The following is an 18,796-nucleotide window of genomic DNA, read 5'->3' on the forward strand; positions in this document are numbered from 1 at the left end:
GTGGGGAAGTCGACTGCTGGAATCGTGTTGATGCAAGTCTGCAGGGCTATTAATCGCATCCTGCTCAGAAGGACCATGACTCTGGGTAACATGCATGACATTGTGGCTGGCTTTGCACAAATGGGTTTCCCTAACTGCGGATGGGGGATAGATAGCTTGCATATTCCAATTCTGGCACCAGCCCACTTAGCCTCCGAATACGTTAATCAGAAGGGGTATTTCTTGATGGTTCTCCAGGCGCTTGTGGATCATCATGGGCATTTCATTGACATTAACGCAGGCTGGCCCGGAAAGGTGCATAACACACGCATCTTTCAGAACACTGGCCTGTTGAGGAAGCTGTAAGCCAGGAATTTTTTCCCAGACCAGAAGATCACCATAGGGGAAGTCTAAATGCCCACTGTGATCCTTGGAGACCCCGCTTACCTTTTAATGCTGTGGCTCATGAAACCCTACACCGGGAGCCTTGACAGCAGCAAGGAGCAGTTCAACAACAGGCTGAGCTGGTGCAGAATGACTGTGGTGTGCTTTTGGCCATTTAAAGGGCCGCTGGTGCTCTCTGTATGGGAAGCTGGACCTGGCCGATGACATCATCCCCGCAGTTATATCTGCATGCTGTACCGTCCATAACATTTGTGAAGGGAAGGGTGAAAGATTCACTCAGGCATGGAACTCGGAGGTTCAACACCTAGAGGCTGAATCTGAACAGCCAGAGCGCAGGGCTAATAGAGGGGCCCAGTACGGGGCTGCAAGGATTAGGGATGCCTTGAGGGAGCAATTTGAGGCTGAAAGCCACCAGTAACGTCTGGTGCCCTGCACAGGAGTGAAGTGCAGTGGTTCCAATATTAGTAGGAATTTGTGTTTGCTACGCTGACTTGCAGTGCCTGTTCCTTTCCTGGGCTAAGGTATCTTTTACTTTATGCAATAATAAAGAATGTTTTCAAAGCCAAAAAATCCATTTATTGAAAAGAAAATCCATTTATTGAAAAGAGACACAACTGCTTGGAAAACGGAAAGGGCAAAGGGGTATGGAATGGTACAATCACAGATTTGCATACGTCCCATCTGGAGTGCTGTGCAATGAGTGCTGCACTTCAGGATGGCTATACTGCATGCTGATGGGGGTTGAGCGCAGTGGGTAAGGTCGAAGTTTTCAGGGCTGGGTGGTGAAGCTACAGGTGTTGGAGGCAGCTGGTGGCGGTAAGAACCTGGATGTTGGGGAAAGTGGGTTGGAGGTGACATGGGGGCACAAGGGAAAGAGTTTCGGGACAAGGGCTGCAGTGGGGGGCAGGCGCAGTAGTGCTCCGTCTGCCTTGCTACAAGTGCCTGTATCGACTCAGTTAGGCGCTCCGGGATGCTTAGCAGCCACTCTGTGCTTTGGTGCCGGCGATCCACATTCTTCTGGCGGACCCTCCTTTCACGCTCCCTTGCACTCTTCACTTGCACTTTTTGATTTTCATTACTTCATGCAACATGTCTTCCTTGCTTCTACGTGGCCTCTTTCTGATTCTTTAGAGTCTTTTGGATAGTGATAACACGGATGGCGAAGAACTCAAGGTTGCACCTGTAAAGGCAAAATGCAACATTTAACAGAGGCAGCATTGTTCACACCAGACAGAGCAATGATTCCCCTGTACTTAAGGGAAAGCACAGTCTATATAATAGCATAATTTGCCCGTCCCAAAGCAAGTGCACATAACCCATGGGAGCCCCAGAATGGTGAGTAAGCACAGGGTCAAGCGTGACTGACTGTTTCACGGCTGTACTGTCCTTTGGGTTTCTGTGCCTTGGGGAGAGCCAACAGCGTTAGGGGGCCCCATACGGAATATTGTCCCCACATTTTCCACCGGAGTTTGTCCTGGAAGATATCTCACTGCTGAGGGTGACCTGGGAAGCAAGGGAGGGTATTCTACTGCAATGCGGCTTCTGCCCTGGCCCATATGCAGTTTGCCTGTGTGCAGCAATGGTCCCCCCGCCCTGCACGACACAGTGGCGTGGACAAGTTAGCCTGACTCAGACAAGGACCACAGTGGCACTTCCGAAAAACCTGTGCAAGCGCCTTGCCCAAGTACTAGATGAGACCTCTGAAGAGATCACTGAGGCCAATTACTGCGATGTGAGAGAGCACATCAACGCCCTATTCCACATCTAGGTATCCATGCAGCCCTAACCCTCCTTGCCCCAAGAGCCCGTACCGAATAACTTCCTTCCCAAAATAAAAGCTGCTTACCGGGAACCTCCTCTGGTGTTTGTCCTTCCCCAAGCATCGTCTGCCGCGACTGGCTACCTTCCTCCTGGCTTGAGAACAGCTCCTGGCTGCATGCATCTAGGGATTCCAGGGTGTCTTCCTCTGCCTCAGCACTCTCGCTCCCGCTTTGCTACTCCTCCTCCTCCTCCTGCCTTGTTGCACTGGGCTCTGAAGTGTCCATGGTGGTCCCCAGAGTGGAGATGGGTCTTCCAAGTATCACGTCCAGCTCTTTGTAGAAATGGCAGGTCATGGGGGCAGCACCAGAGCGGCGGTTTGCCCTGCGGGCTTTGTGATAGGCATTCCGCAGCTCCTTCACTTTAATCCTGCACTGCAGTGCATCCCGGTTGGGGCCTCTTTCCATCATGTCCCTTGATATCTGCCTGAAGGTATCGTAATTCCTACAGCTGGAGTGCAGCTGGGACTGGACAGCTTCTTCCCCACAAACACTGATGAGGTTCAGCAACTTGCCATTGCTCCATACTGGGGCTCGCCTGGCGCGGAGGCATGGTCACCTGGAAAGATTCGCTGGTAGCACTCCACGCCTGGCTGAGCAAAGAGGAAGGGATTTTTCAAGATTCCCAGAGAATTTAAAGGGCGGGTCTGTCAGTTGGTCACCTGAGGGCAGGGCAGTAGAGTTCAAAGCAATGACCAGAGTGGCTAGCAGAGGCAGTGTGGGACACTTCTGGAGGCCAATCAGAGTGCACTATAGGACCAGGGCGTCCACACTGACACTGTGACACAGCGGGGGCGCAGCAAACGTTATTCCACTCGCCGAGGTGGAGTACCAGCAGCACTGTAGCTGCAGGGTCAGAGCGCAGTAGTGCCTTGCCAGTGTGGACGGGTAGTGAGCTAGTGCGCCCGGGGTTCCTTTATTGCGCTGTAACTCGCAAGTGTAGCCAAGGTCTGAGGGTGACTGAGGCCCATACTGGTGAAGAGCAAGGAAGGAATTAGTGGCCCCATAGAGAATGTTTACCAGAAGGTTCTGCAGCTCAACCCCAGGAGGCACCAATCCCACAAGTGGGAATATGCAGAGGCCAATTGAATATAATCATATCACTTGAACAATGTCACCCATATCCTTTCTGTCCCTTATCACTCCTACTGTTTGTTCAAATCAACTTGTTGCATGTGGTCTTAAATTTAGATTATAAGGTCTCAGACGCACAGACATTCTTGTAATCTGTTTGTACAACTTCTATTACTACGGGATGCCAATCCTGACTGGGAACTTTAAGTGTATAACAGAAATAATATTTTGATTGGCCCATAATCAGTGCTTGAATTTTGGGGGAATTTTAGAGGGGCCCTTAATGAAAGATGGGAACTATTTTTAGAAGAAAGGCTCAAGTTCCTGTAGCAAAGGATAATGGCCCTTGAGAATTTACTCTGATCTTACCCTGGATTTCTTGCTCATTAGAATGAATACAATCATTTTTTATTTAAATTGTGGAACAAAACATCTACAATCTCAGCAGAAGCCACACACACACACACACACAAAAAGAAATGCTATCCTCAAGTTACAACCTACCCATATCCCCCCAAAAGTGATAGTCAACTCCCCCAGGATTAAAGGCTTTCCCCCAAATATATTCAGAAAAGGGGGTGGGTCTCTCAAGTCAAAGAGAGGTATTTTTATCATGCCCAAAGCTTGCTAAACTTTCTTTATGTAGGAAAAACAAGGTCCCTGACAGAAGAGCTTCCCATCTAAACTGACAGAGACACGGATGAAGGCTCAGGGAGAGGGATGAAGGCTCAGGGAATGAGAAGGGACACTCGTTCCCATCTTGTTTAACTCCACTTTCAATGAATGTGTTTTGGGTTTTTTTTTTATTTACAAATAGTAAAGTTGTGTGCCAATATTGACAAAATAGCAAAAAGTTGTGTGCCAATATTAACATTGGAACTGATGCCCCCTCCCACCTATAGCTTTTGGACTGTTTTGTCTTTTGAGGAGGGGGTATAACACTTCTCTATTTGCTTTTATTTATTTTTGTATACACATCACACACCTTCCCCCAGCCTAGAATAAGGTGTGCGTGTTTGCGAAAGGGTGTATTGCAGAGACTCCCTCCTAAACACTCCACTGCCTAGAAAGGACAAGGAAGGAAGGTATTTCTAGAAGTCTCCCCCCATTTCCCTGACCAGAAGTGAGGTGGAATATTCCAGGGGTCTCTCCATACATCTCCCCCTTCCAAGACCAGAGATGAGGGGGGATATTCAACAGGCTCAACATACTTCCCATCAACACCCATCACCATGAGCTCTCCTGAGGCTGGGGGAGAACTTCCATAGGTTCCCCAAATGACCACTCCAGTGAAAAGGGGCCTCCTCATAGGGAACACACACACTGACTTCCTTTTGGAATCCCCCTCCACCCCACAGGCAGCAGACCATGCCTCCCATCCCATTCCCTGTGCAGAGGGGAAGAGGACAATATTGCCTGGACCAGTTACCTCAGGAATCAGGGATTGAATCCCCTTGTTTCAGCTTCAATCCTTCCCACCCTCGCCCCCTACCAATCACAGATGACAGGAAAGAACACCTTGTAGCAATGGTGCCAATTCAGATTTGCCCTCTCTCTTACCCACACGCTGCATGAGCCAGTGACACCAGAAGTTGAGCTGTTGGCACACTCACCTGCAGTCCACCATAGTGAAACAGACTCCGGTGCACCAGGCTGCAACACCATTTGGCCTGGCTACCCCTTCATCTAGCAGGAGGGGCAGCTGGGCCAAATTTGAGTGGCACTGTGACCCCATGTGCCCAATCTCAACACCACTGACAAAAACTTAGCCAGGCCGCCCCTCCATCTGTTCAAAGGTGCAGAAGGGTCAAATTTCAGTGGCATTGCAAGCACACAACTGGAGTGATGCTTCAGACCACTCTGGAATCAGCTGTACTGATTCAGTTTAAAAGTGATCTGGCCACACATTCCCTCCCATTGAACTCTGAGCAAGTGCAAAAGCCTTGGGTGTGAGGGAGAAGTCAATGTCATCAGCCTCCCTTCACTGGTTGCAGTGTAGCTCTATCCTGGATTTCAAGTGTCAAGGTAGTTCTTCAGCAACACTAGACCCAAGTTAAAAATAAGGGGGCCAAAACACAGCACCCTGATGCCTTATAATTAAACACAACTAAGGCAGCCCCTAAAATTAGTAACTCTCCCCACCCAGATTCCTAGCAACACTGACAATACTATCAAAAATTAAAAGTCACAGAGTCTCAATGGAAAAATTAAAATATTTAAGCATCAAGCATCCAATCCTGAAATCACTTCACACTACAACTTCTCCTGACTTCAGAGGTAATTCTGAATGTTATAACTGCAGGATTAGGTCCTTTAGTTATTATCTAACTTAAAAAAAAATATGGAATCTTACACCTTCCAATTTTTGACTGAAAAAAATTATCAAATTAAGCTACAGCCATACAATCTATTTTTATGACAGATGCTACAGTATAACTTGCTATAACTAAATCAGATTTAATTCTAGACTATAAATGGCAATTGGCATTTGGCAATGGAATGGCAATGACAATAAATATAATATCCTGCAATTTCCTGACCACACTTTTCCATTCCTCCCCCCGCCCCTTCTGAAAAGTTTTAGATGAAAAATCACCAATTACCTTAAATTACAGAAAGAAAAGGAGTACTTATGGCACCTTAGAGACTAACAAATTTATTTGAGCATAAGCTTTCGTGAGCTACAGCTCACTTCATCGGATGCATTTAAATTACAGCTGATTAGATTATAGGGAAGGTGCTTAAAAAACAAACACACACACATAAACTTCCCAAGTACAAATACTGCCTAGAACTAGGTTAGGTAATGAAATTAAGACAAATCAGAAGACAGTCCACGCTAGACAAACTAATTTCCAATCCTGTTAATAGTTGTGAAAGATTAAGAAGAGTAAGATTTAGATTCCAGTGAAACAACTGATGACACTCAAGCCTTAAGTACGTTGGTATTTTGCCCCAGTTTCAGCAGTTTGTGTCCAGCCAACAATGTGGCTGCACTAGTACTAATTGTATACAAGCTGTGATTTGCACCAACGTGCACTGTGAAAGAGTTTAAGCTGGTGCAAATTACAGTTTTCCTTATTTTTCTCTTGGAGGCTTTCATTGGCACAACTACTCTGGAGGCTAGCCATCAACTGTTGAAACCGGAGCAATTTCCAAAACAGACTATCTATACTTAAAATATTAAAGTGGTGTAGCTGAACTGCTGTAGCACTTCAGTGTAGACCACTGGTTCTCAACCCGTGGGCCGCATGCAGCCCAATTAGCACACGGCTGCAGCCCAGCTCAGCTGTGTGCTAAAGGCCAGGCTCCAGGTCACAGGTAATAAACAAAAATTCATGGCCCTTGACCTGTCCACCATAATTTTTACTATATATATATATATATACACACACACACACACACACACACACACCCCTGACTAAAACTTAGCACCTCCTGAGGCCCTGGGTGCTGCCGCTCTGGGTGGTCCCAAGATACTGCTGCTGTGGGGGTCTGGTGGCTGACAGCTAGTCCCTGCACTGGCTGTGGGAGCTTACTGCCCCCCGCCACCCCTGCTCCGAGGCCTTGGGGCCAGCTGCTCGGGCACTCCCCGGGGCCAGCTGCCCCAGGAACACTGCTCGGTTGCTTCCCCCTGTCCAGCCGCCCAAGCAGCAGCTGGCCCTGGGATGGCTACTCAGGTACTCCCGGGGCCAGTTGCCCAAGGAGCGGCTGGTGTGGCTGCCCCCTGGGATGGCTCCAGCTGCACCCAGTGCAGCTGACTGCGGGGCACCCGAGCAGCTGGCCCTGGGGCTAGCTGCTCTAGGATCAGCCGCACCAGCTGCAAAAGTCAGGGAGATCGTGGAACCGTGACTTTGATGATCTTCATGACTGAACTGCAGCTTCAGTCGTGACCCTTCAGGGGGTTGCAAGGTTATTATGTGGGGGGTCATGAGCTGTCAGCCTCAACCCTCAACCCCTGCTTTACCTCCAGCATTTATAACAGCATTAAATATATAAAAATGTGTTTTTAATTTTAATATAAGGGGGGATCGCACTCACAGCCTTGCTGTGTGAAAGGGGTCACCACTACAAAAGTTTGAGAACCCCTGCTCTAACACACATTCCAAACTCATTTTCTTTTTTCCTTGTGTGTATTGTAGACATCTACAACATGACAACATATTAAGAAAATGTAAATGTAGCAAGAACTAACTAGTCTAGACAAAAAGCCAGCAAAGGAAAGCCTAAACTAGAAAATAATGCATAGCTTAACATAAACCTTACCCAGTAATGTAGAGTGCAGTATAAAAATTAGTATTGGATGTAATATAAGCCTGCAAAATAGTAATGAAAATTTACCAGTTAGGTATGAAATCTATTTCCCTCACCTTCATTTCCCATAACAAAATTGGGGGAAAAAAATTGTATTGTCCATTCAAATTAAAAAATTGCCCACCCTGGTCTACATATAGTTCCTGAATATTTTAAATATATATGACAACTAAAGAAATAATAAAACTTCAGACCATGACAGAGCACCGTGTAAGTGCTGAAAACCAGAAAGCTACGTGCATATGCACAAAAGAAGACAGGCATGTTCATAAAACAATCCACAATTACAGATGGGATTGCATGTGAGTGTACCAGGGGCAAACAGAAGTGCACACGTGGAAATAACAGGAAGGAGTGTGCATGCTAAACACTGGCAGGGCGTGTACCTAGGCACCAGAATGACAGAGGCGTGTGTGCTAACTACTGGCAAGGCCTGCGCATGAACACCACAAAGACAAGTCACCAGTGTGTGGTCAGAGTCCTGGCACGGGTCGTGGTGGGCACTAGCAGTGGTGCATGCGTGTGCATCCCAGGCAAGTAGTGTGCGCGCTGAATAGCGGCAGCGCATGAGACGAACTGCGAGTGCACTGCAGCCACAGACGGGAGGGCGGGCGCAGAGGGCTGGCCCACCCACTGCCGCAATCACAGAGGGACAGCGCAGAGGGGACCCGGGCACAGCTCTCGCCCCCGGATCCCGGCACGTTATTAGCAAACGGCAGAAACGCAGAACGGGAACTGCAGGCGCGGGGCGCACTATGCGCGGGGCTGTGCCCGTGCGGCTAGACGCAGGGCGCCAGCGCCCCCTGGCGTGCCCGTGAGGAGGGGGGAGGGGTGCGAGCGCAAAGCCGGGAAGACAAAGGAGCTCGTGATGAGTCAGGGCTGCGGCTCGGCAGGCACCGCACCTCCCCAGCCACACTCGCCCTTGCGCCGCAGAGCCCCACACTCCCGGGCCGCCAGGCCCGCCCACCCCTCCCCTGCAGCGCCGCGAGGCTCGGAGCCCCGGCGGCTGCGGGAGCGGAGCCGCCGCCACGCAGCCCCCGGGCCAGGGTGCGGGGAGGATGGGCGGGCAGAGCCCAGCCCGGGGCGCGCGCGAAGCCTCTCCCGCCCTGGCCGCCGACATCTTGTTTTCCGCCATTTTATGGCCGCCCGAGAGGCCGCTCGGCGGCGGGATCCGGGCCCTGCTGCGGCCCAGCTGAGGAACAGACGCCGGCGGGTGGAGCCCACACGCCTAGAGCGAGGAGGCGGCGGTCAAGCCCGGCGGCGGTGGCAAAGCGCACAGGCCCCGGGCGCGGCCTGCGCTAAGGCCTAGCCGCCTCCATTGTTCCCAGCCCCCGCCGGCCCAGCTCTCGCACCTCCGCTCACCTGTGCGGGTCCCTGCGCCGCGCCGCGGGGTCGGGTCCGGCGGAGGGTCGGGCGGGCCGCAGGACTCCGCCGCCGCCGGGGCCTTGCATTCGGGGCCGCCAGGTCCGGGGCCTGCACCAATCACAGGCGCTGGGCTAGGAAACGGGGCGCGAGCGCGCGCGGCCTTCTCCCCCTCCCCCCACCGGCTTCGCGACCAGCCCTGCCGCTGTTGCCGCACGTCACTGGGAGCCGGAGCGTGCCCCGGAGCTGTGAGCATGCGCAGGAACCGCAGCTGAAGTCGCTGCCCTTACTTCGCTCTGAAACGTGCCCCGAGAGCAAAGCGGGGAGCTGGAAGGCGCCGGGGAGAAAGGGTAGTTGGGGCGCAGGGTGGATGGGTCAAGCAGAGAGAAGGCAGGAGAGTATAAATGGGAGAGGCCAGGAAAGGGGTAAGAGCGGAGGACAAAGTGAAAGGGCCAATGCAGAGCAGGCTTGTGGTCGTGGGTGGATAGGGTGGCTCTGTGCTGCCCCCTACAGGGATGTGGCATTATAGCTACAGCCATACACACACACAGGGGTATCAAAGATGCATTTTTATGGCCTAGAGGCTGCAGGCACATGCTGCAGCACCTCAGCTTTTGATGGGTAACTCAAGTTTCCAAGTCTCTGTCATGGTTGCAGAGATAAGCTTACAAATGGGAGTCCATGTGTGACTTCAGTGATGTCTGCTTGACAATGCAGACAACGTGAAATAGCATCTCAGAGTCTGTGTGAACTTCCCTAATCCTTATTCATTTTATCATACTGTCATCTCTAACCCCTAGTAATGGCACTTCCTCATCAACACTAAATAGCCTTTTGCTGATCTTTTTAACAAATGGAACAAAAAAATGTAACAAAAGTGAAGCACACTTGTAATTGCTGCAAGGAAGGAAACAGATAAAAGAACAAAGGTAAACTTAACAAGAAAAAACGAGGAGTACTTATGGCACCTTAGAGACTGACGTTTATTTGAACATAAGCTTTCATGGGCTAAAGCCCACTTAATCAGATACGGAAAGAAGAGAAACAAAGGGCCAAATTAGTGATAGGCCTAAAGTAGAACCTGTTTTCTCGCTGAGTGATACTGAATAAGACAATAAAGCACTGAACGAATAATATTATAGAAAGTGCTATATTCTCCCATTAACAGCGGTGAAAGTTCTGCTTTGCATCCAGCTCATGTACACATATTTGCACTAGCTCAATGAAAGCTAGCACGGTTATAAATAGTAGTGTAGCCTCTGCAGCCCAGGCAGTAGTGGCACAGGGTAGATGCCCCTATCGGAACATACACGGCTATTTATACTCACACTCGCTCTCATCAAACTAGTACAAGTATGCGTATACATGCTAGGAATCATATCCTTAGCTCAGAGGGTAGATGTAGCCATAGTTCATGTACACATTCTTATTCCAATACAGGAGTTTCTCATTTCAGTTTTGTCATTCGAGAAGGGGTTTAAGCAAAATAAAAAAAACAGCCACTCTCATAACTGTATAATCTATACTGATAAAACTGTTCACTGTAGATAAATCTTTAGGATTAGTCTATAAACAGTTTTTTGCACTGATTTAACTCAATTGGTTTAGAAACCAATTCAGTTAATTGGAACAACCCCTTTTGTGCGGACACTTTTAAATTGGTTTATACAACAGATTTTATTGCAATATGGAATAATCAAAGGCTATTGTATCAATTTTATAAATGTTGTATGTATCATTATGGGCGAGGGATGTATTCTAGATCCATTAGGAATTTACAGATGGTTCCAGAAGGAACTAAAATCACTGAGATGGGGGATGTGAATCCCTAAGCAGGTAGCAAGTCTGAAGGAGTCTTAGCTCTTGGAGGAAATTGCATGTATTTATTTAACCTGATTCAAGAAATCTGATACCCAAAGAACTAAAAATTGTATAAAAGTGACCAGCCTGACATAGGAAGGGAGCTCATACTCACTCAAGAACGGACATGAAACTGACCAAGAGAGACAGATCCTGTGGAAAGGGCCTTTGTCCCTATCAAGATCTCCATCAGGAAGATAGGTGACAGCCTGGTAAGCTAAGGCCTGCATGCAAGTTGTATATTATTTTAAAGAAATGTTTCCTCTGTAATGCTGTTGTTCTGAATAAATTATACTTGCTCAATAAAAGCTGTCTGGTCACTGGTTATCCTTGTCATTGTCACTGACAGAACAGCAGATGCTGAACTAAGTTAAATGCAGCGACTTAGTTCAGCACCTGTGTCTAGTAGACACAGACACTGTGATCACAGTGAAGCGTGTGAGGAAAATTGCAGCCTAAATTCCCAGCCTAGAAGGAGAGAATCAAGGGACTCTGCCCTGAACAAGGTGATGGCTAGAGGCAACGAAAGAGTCAGAGGTACCTTTATCTCAGAAATGGTGATAGTTTAAAAATGCCTTATGATGATTGAACTTAATTTTATTTAAGGCAAAAGGACTACACCTACTTAACTAAATCAGTCGCCTAAGCCAATTTAGTTAAAATCAGTACACAAACTGTGTAAACCAGCCCTGTAGTACAATGTTTATTTTTCAACCCAGGAAGGAATTATTAATGAACTGTTTTAATGAGGGTGGGGGGGGGAAAGAGGAGGAGAGAGGTGGCTTTTGTTTTTAATCACAGAAACATTTGTAATGGTTTTAAGGTTTGTGAAAGCTTGTCTTTATAAAAACTTATATTTTGAAACAAATGTAAGTTTTTAATATCTCTAATATTTTACTACAAAACTACCCTTTAATTTAATTTACAATTAAATAAAAATAGTTACAGAATAAATGAGAACATTACTTACTATAGAGACTAACAAATTTATTAGAGCATAAGCTTTCGTGAGATACAGCTCACTTATCTCACGAAAGCTTATGCTCTAATAAATTTGTTAGTCTCTAAGGTGCCACAAGTACTCCTTTTCTTTTTGCGAATACAGACTAACACGGCTGCTACTCTGAAACCTGTCATTACTTACTATGTATTTTTCTTTTTTTGAAGTTGACAATCTGGCAAGATTCTCACTTCTGGATCTTAGCCTTTTAGTGCAAATCTAGGAGAACTCTTCTAGTTCTGAAGTTGTTTTGACTCTTGAGAGTAGCAGTAGTGGGGTAGAGCCACTGAGCATCACATACCCTGCCTTACAAATGTTCCAATCACCTAGGCTGAAGGCAAAGATCCCAGAAGGAAAGTCAATTCAAAGTGATCAGCAAATGAGGTTTAAAAGAAAACACCTCAAAAATAAGTAAATCTCCAAATTCTGAAGATATTTGGGCAGGTGAATAAGAGTCAGAGGAGCACAATTACAAAATGATTAATTATCTCTTTCTAAAATAATTCCATCTGTGCCATATTCTCACTTCTGGAGAATAAGTAGCTCAAGGGATGCCTCAAAAGCAAAATGAGCATAAAGCTGCAATGAGCAGCAGCAACAAGGCTATTGCCAACAGTGTGACACAACATACAACATAAGACAATATTCAAGTTTGCAGAGTCAGACAGCAAACAGAAAAATGTCATGCAAAAATTGGCAAGAGGTACAGGAAAAAGCACTGAGAGGCATAAAAATACCAAAAATAGTTTCTGAAACACCCCAAGAAAAAACAAGTCAGAGTGCCATGGGAAATGTGACAAAGTGCCCGAGGTAAACACCTCAACAACCAAGCAGTTCTGGTTGGATGGCTGGGTACTGAGATAAAAGGATAGCTTGCTTGTTTCATTGAAATCTGTGAACGAACAGGGACAATGAGAACTACTTACTTTCAGGAAGCTTTTTGACCAACCCAGTCAAGAAGTAACTGACAGTAATGTGTGGTGTGCAGGATTTATGGTGTGGCATATAAAAGCCATTAGAGGTCCCAGATCGCACCTCACCCTGCTACTTGGGGTGCAAAACACCTAATGAATTATGACATTTCACTTGGTTTCAAAGTGAGAGGCAAAGACCAAGAGTGAGATTTTCGGTAGATGAAATCTTTCCACAACTATTATTATTCAGTACTAAAAGGGACAGTCACAGTATTTCATGAAGTTTCTTCATACTAATGTCTCTCTCACCCATGATGATCCTTGAATATTTAAATTTCACTGGAGGAGTACTTACACACAGGATTGATGTCCTGCAATTGTTGATCTGCCTAAGGATGTTGGACAAGAGATGAAGTCTGATGAGGAAAACTTCATTCTGTGGAAAACTACATTCACCCTGTTAACAGTCTCACTAGTGTCCCAGATACCTTCCATCATTGTTACTCCTAGCCCTTTTTCTTTCCCGACCTTGTGGATCATCATGTGCATTAACCCCTCAGGATTTGTTCCTTGTTACCCTTCCTTTGGCAGGATTACCTAGTGTCTCTTCCTCCCATGCAGTCAGTCTCTCTCTCAACTGAGTGGTGGGGCTGAAAAAGCATGACTGTCCCAACTGTTACGAACAGGTAGATGGATCTGAATGCCAATAATAGCTCATTAGTTGGAGGCATTCTGAGTTTATGATTTTAAGGAATAGCAATTGGCTGCTTGCAGGCTAATGGGCAGATCGCTCTACTGTTTAGAGCTGTGGTTTTCAACCTTTTTTCATTTTCAGACCCCTAAAAAATTTTGAATGGAAGTGTGGACCCCTTTGGAAATCTTGGTCTGCGGACCCACAAGGGTCCACAGACCATAGGTTGAAAGCCACTGGTTTAGAGAAATGAGAAAAGGGAAAAAAGGGATAAAACAGATGTGAAACTCATCCACACATTAGGACCTGACTTTTTAGGGTCATGACAATTTGTGTTTCTATTGCTTGACCTAAATCTATGTGGTGAGGACTGCCAAATTGCCTTACTTTTTAAATTATTTTTTCCAGACAACAAATATACCAAAACCAAATCTCCTTGCCTTGTTTGTACACATCCAAGAATAATGTTGATAGCTCTGAAAGATGTCTATTTTTCTCTTATTTATAATAGGAGTTGGAAGTGCAAGTGGCTAACATCAGTATGTTTTAGTTATATATGGTGACCAGCAAAGAGCGGAAACAAAACTAAAAGCAGCGACACTCTCTCAAGCTCTCTCCATAACCAAGCTTTGCCCTTTAGGGATGCCAATACAAAATATCTCTCTCAAAAGTCTATGCATATCTAAGCAATATGATCCTCTCTTGTTCTTGTGTACTTTGATCAGCAATGATTGAAATTGTTAATGCTGACATGCAAAGCTATTATTTCAGGCTATCTGTAATCTCAGACAGACATTGCAGCATTGGTTTACATACATTTCACATTTGGAAGGTTTCCTCCACAACCACAAGGGCTAGAGACTTTGGTTTCTTTTTAATGGAATCTTAGATTCTCTAGCACGAGATTGCAGCCACCTGGGAGAAGTATTGGCTTTACTAAGATGCCATGAGATGACTTGATTCAACTGCATTAGCCAGTCTGCTTCCCAGAGGTAGGGGATGTGTAAAAGATGCTGTTTAAAATATCCTTTATCACCTGTCTGCTCCACCAGCAGAAGCAGGAATAGCAAAACTGACACTGCCCCAGCTGATGGCGCATGGAGCACAGAATAGTGTGGGGAAGGGAGAAAACAATAGCAGCAGGGGAGATTGCCAGCTGAAAGGGGAGAGGCATCACAGTGACAGGAAAAGCTGCCAACCTCACGGTCACTCTTTTCCTTCCCTCCCCCCCACAGGAAGCTATGCCTGTTCAGCTAAACTCTTTCAAGTGAGCAGGAAATGAAGTGAGGGGCTCTGAATATGCCTCTGGCTTTGTTGCTTATGCAGTTGCAGGGAAATGTACACGAACTGGGCCATAACTGAAAGCTGAGAGAGAACATGCAAGAATACAGACAAGTGTATGCTGTCGAGAAAAAAGCATTATGCCTACACAAAAGAAATGTCAACATTTTTATCTGCAGTTTATTTATTTACCTTATGGTTTTACCGATTTCATAAAGTTAATGAAGAGCATGATTTATTATAAAGGGTAAAACAAAGGGTTGAAATCACACTACTATATTTTCATGTCTTTCATATAAGTTACAAATAAAATCAAACCATATTTTAAAGGGAAAACTAAAGAGTTTTGAGTTGAACATTTAGGATCAGGGAAATTGACTTGATGTCAGGGAGATCAAATACAAGAGAGACTGGGCAGCACAATGGAACAGCAGATGGTTCAGCTCCCTAAATTAGTGGATGTCCCAAGATTTGACTGCATCTTAGGACACCTGGAAGCTCAGTATCTCAATACAATGCTTTCCTCATGACATCGTGCATTTCAACCATAATTACTTGCCTCCTTCATGGCTATGCAGTAGCAACCACAGAGAGGAGCCAGACAGAAGTAATATCAACTCTGAAATAGTATTAACTTCCAAATAGATAGCTGTAGAGTCTATAGCATAACATGTTCCCCAACTCTATCCTCTTGTCCTATGCCCAAATTACTATGGAGTCTTACATCACTGATTTTGAGTAGAGGGAAACTCTGCCCAGGGTTATGAAATGAATAGCTTCATGTTGGTGGAGAGAAGAATATGGCCCTCAGATCACAGCAGTGGTTGGATTATAGAAACGTCTGCCCATTATGACAGACCAGGAAAGGAATAGTGGATCCATAAACGTGGAAAAAAGTGGGAATTTTACACAGAATTTTGGTGGAACTTCACTCTTGCATTTACTGGAACCTCTAGCCGAATCTGCTCTCGCAAACATGCATGCAAAATTAACTGAAGTCAGTGGGTTTGCATCGTGGTAACTAAGAACAGAATTTGGCCTCCAATTCTGCAAGGAGTCAGTATGTATAAAATTAAAGGTTTAATTTTCAATCCCAAACTGTAATTAGGTTTTTTGCTTTAAGGGAAATGAGGAATGTGGAGAGAGTCTGGGAGCAGCCATTCTACATGCCATGTTGTCCTGAGGAACCAGTATAATTTCAGAAAACAAAACCTTATGGGTTTTGCTCAATGTCTTCAGTCTCCCTTAAGGGATTAGAAATGCACCTTATGACACCATGGCTGTGGAACAAACTCTACAAAGGAAAGAGAGGGATGGAAAGCAGCACTGAGATGCAGACCACTGTGAGTCTGCTCCAACCCCCCAAGCTAGTGACGGGATTTCTTGTGGAACAATGGGCTGATTGGTCACCATGACCTGTCGTCTCCATGTGCCTCTAGATTTTCCTCTCAGAGGAAAGAATGTTGGATTTCCCATGGATTTTTAGGTTAAACTAAAAACACCTTTTTCCTTCTCATGAATATTTCTGTAGGAGGGGAGCATGTGGCCTTATGTGGTCTTTCCTGTCACACATGCACAAAATGCATTTAGTGAACACAAAAATCTTTTTGTCTTGATAGATATGCAACAGTTAGGGCACTACTTAGAAACAGATATCCAACTGCATATCAAGTCTTCAGAAGGAAGGTTAGGACTATATCAATCTGATAGGAAACAAAATAAGATATTTTCAGAAACAACCTGAATTTTGTTTTATAATGAGTAATATTCCATAGATGATTCCTTTCTTATAAAGCTTTGTTGTAGTTATATATATTTTTGTGAGCGTCCTAGTTCATAAGGTCTTCCAGCTTTTGGATTGTTCATTGGTTGAGCAACACTCTGAAACCTGTCAGATCTAGAAAACTCCGGTATGCCATATTTCTGTAAAGAGATTGAAGTTAAAATGTAAATAAAGGTAATTAAATAAGACATTTTCTACTGTTTCCTCTTAAAACTGGCGGTTCATATTTATATGTTAAATTAGGTTTCATTAAGTACATTTTAAGTACTAGTTTCTGTGTTCGTGAACACTAGCCATCCGGAGTGTCTGGAGATCATTTTGATATAAATTACAAATGATTTGACCTCCAGTGCACACAGGATCCAAACCATGTTAGTACGAGCTAATAGAGATAGGATATGATGTAAAGGTTTTATCACTATGAATTTGGGATAGCTGTATTGTTCATCATTGGTGAGGATACAAGTAGGTTATCCAAAAAAAGGGTCAATAAAACCTGCAGACCACATCATTGTATATTATGCTTATGTCACCATCTTAACAGAAAAAACTATTTTTAGAAATGTTTTAAAGAATAAAAAAAAGTTTCCCTCAGTACCATGAGTCCTGCTGTACAGATAGACCAGAGAGAGAGGACAAAACACATTTATTTTTTTTAGAATTAAAATATTACTTAATTGCTCTAGTATGAATAAAGAATTTAAGAACTAATTAAATTACTAATATCTTGATATCCTCGAAAATTTCAGGAGTTGAAGCAATTGTGGTGTGTCCCATTGGAGAACTAGAAATCACCTTTTCCAATGCCTCCCATTTCTGTCCTTTCAAGGCTCTGCGATATTGTACCTTAAATCTGTCACTGGTCTGGGACTGAATGTTGCCTGTTGTTGACCTTGGGCTGGTGTAATTTTAGGGAGGAAATTCTACACTTGGGGAAAGAAGAAAACATTTCTCTGGCAGTGGTTATTTTTTTTTCTCCTTTTGTGCGTCTTTTTGAAGTTCTCCAAAAGCTTGGAATGTTATACTATATCCTGCCAAGATAGATTATTGGTACAGGCCTACCAAATTCATTGTCCATTTTGGTCAATTTCATGATCATAGGATTTTAAAAATAATAAATTTCATGATTTCAGATATTTAAATCTGAAATTTCACAGTGTTGTAACTGTAGGGGTCCTGACTCCAAAGTGGGTAGTGGGGAGGTCGCAAGGTTATTGTAGGGAGGTCATAGTATTGCCACCCTTACTTCTGCACTGCTGCTGCTGGTGATGGCGCTGCCTTCAGAGCTGGGTGGCCGCAGAGTGGCAGTTGCTGGCTGGGATCCCAGCTCCGAAGGCAGTGCCACTGCCAGCAGCAGCACAGAAGTAAGGATGGCATAGCATGGTATGGTAGTGGTACCCTCACTTCTGTGGTGCTGTCTTCAGAGCTGGGCCCTCGGCCAGCAACCACCGCTTTCCGGTCACCCAACTCTGAAGGCAAAGCAGAAGTATGGATGGCAATATCACAACCCCCGTACAATAAACTTGCAGCGCCCCCATAACTTGCTTTTGTGTTGGGGCCCCCAGTTTGAGAAACACTGGTTTCCCCTGTGAAATCTGTATAGTATAGGGTAAAAGAATACAAAAGCCCAGATTTCACGGTCCAAGTCGCATTTTTCACAGCTGTGAATTTGGTAGGGACCTAATTATTGGGCAGTGTGCAAGTCTGGTCAAAAGTCCACGAAAAATGCTGTCTGTTTCGAAGTTCCACAATTTCACATGGTACTCATGATCACATATGTAACAGTTTCACAAAATCATGCTACAGAATAGATCCTACCTTCCCCAGCCAGGGTGAGGTAAATTAGTTCATCACTCGATTAGCAAGAATTGTTTTAAAACATAGTTTAAACTCTAGAGGAAAAGATACCTTATTTTTCATTCTCTTACCATTTTCCCCTTTTCCAATCAACCTTTGAACAACTAATAGAAGACAATACTGAATAGGAATACAGGCTTCTGAAAAAAATGGACTTCATGGGATGTCTGCAACTTTTTATACGGGGGGAGGGATAGCTCAGTGGTTTGAGCATTAGCTTGCTAAACCCAGGGTTGTGAGTTCAATCCCTGAGGGGGCCATTTGGGGCAAAAATTGGGGATTGGTCCTGCTTTGAGCAGGGGGTTGGACTAGATGATCTCCTGAGGTCCCTTCCAACCCTGATATTCTATGATTCTATACGAAACTTATGCCTAAGTGAAAGAAACACTCTTCCAGAATTCAAACTGGCTGAAACAGTTTTCAGACCCTCATTTTTTGCATTGATGACAACAAATTTAT

General features: G+C 45.2%; 1 protein-coding gene across 25 annotated transcripts in view; it reads right to left on the reverse strand.

The window, feature by feature from the left end:
* ZNF711 (zinc finger protein 711) overlaps positions 1-9,486 on the reverse strand; it is a 93,952-nt gene extending 84,466 nt beyond the window's left edge. For 15 of the 25 annotated variants that reach the window (XM_043493127.1, XM_043493136.1, XM_043493130.1 and 12 more), the window contains exon 1: positions 8,952-9,292. The gene's annotated coding sequence lies outside the window, so the exon portion shown is untranslated. Of the gene's footprint in view, positions 1-8,941 lie in introns of all 25 variants that reach the window. The other 10 variants (XM_038416169.2, XM_043493141.1, XM_043493144.1 and 7 more) reach the window with 8 other exon arrangements.
* Between the last annotated feature and the right edge of the window lie 9,310 nt (positions 9,487-18,796).

The sequence above is a fragment of the Dermochelys coriacea genome, chromosome 9, assembly GCF_009764565.3.
Source record: "Dermochelys coriacea isolate rDerCor1 chromosome 9, rDerCor1.pri.v4, whole genome shotgun sequence".
Classification (NCBI taxonomy): Eukaryota; Metazoa; Chordata; order Testudines; family Dermochelyidae; genus Dermochelys; species Dermochelys coriacea.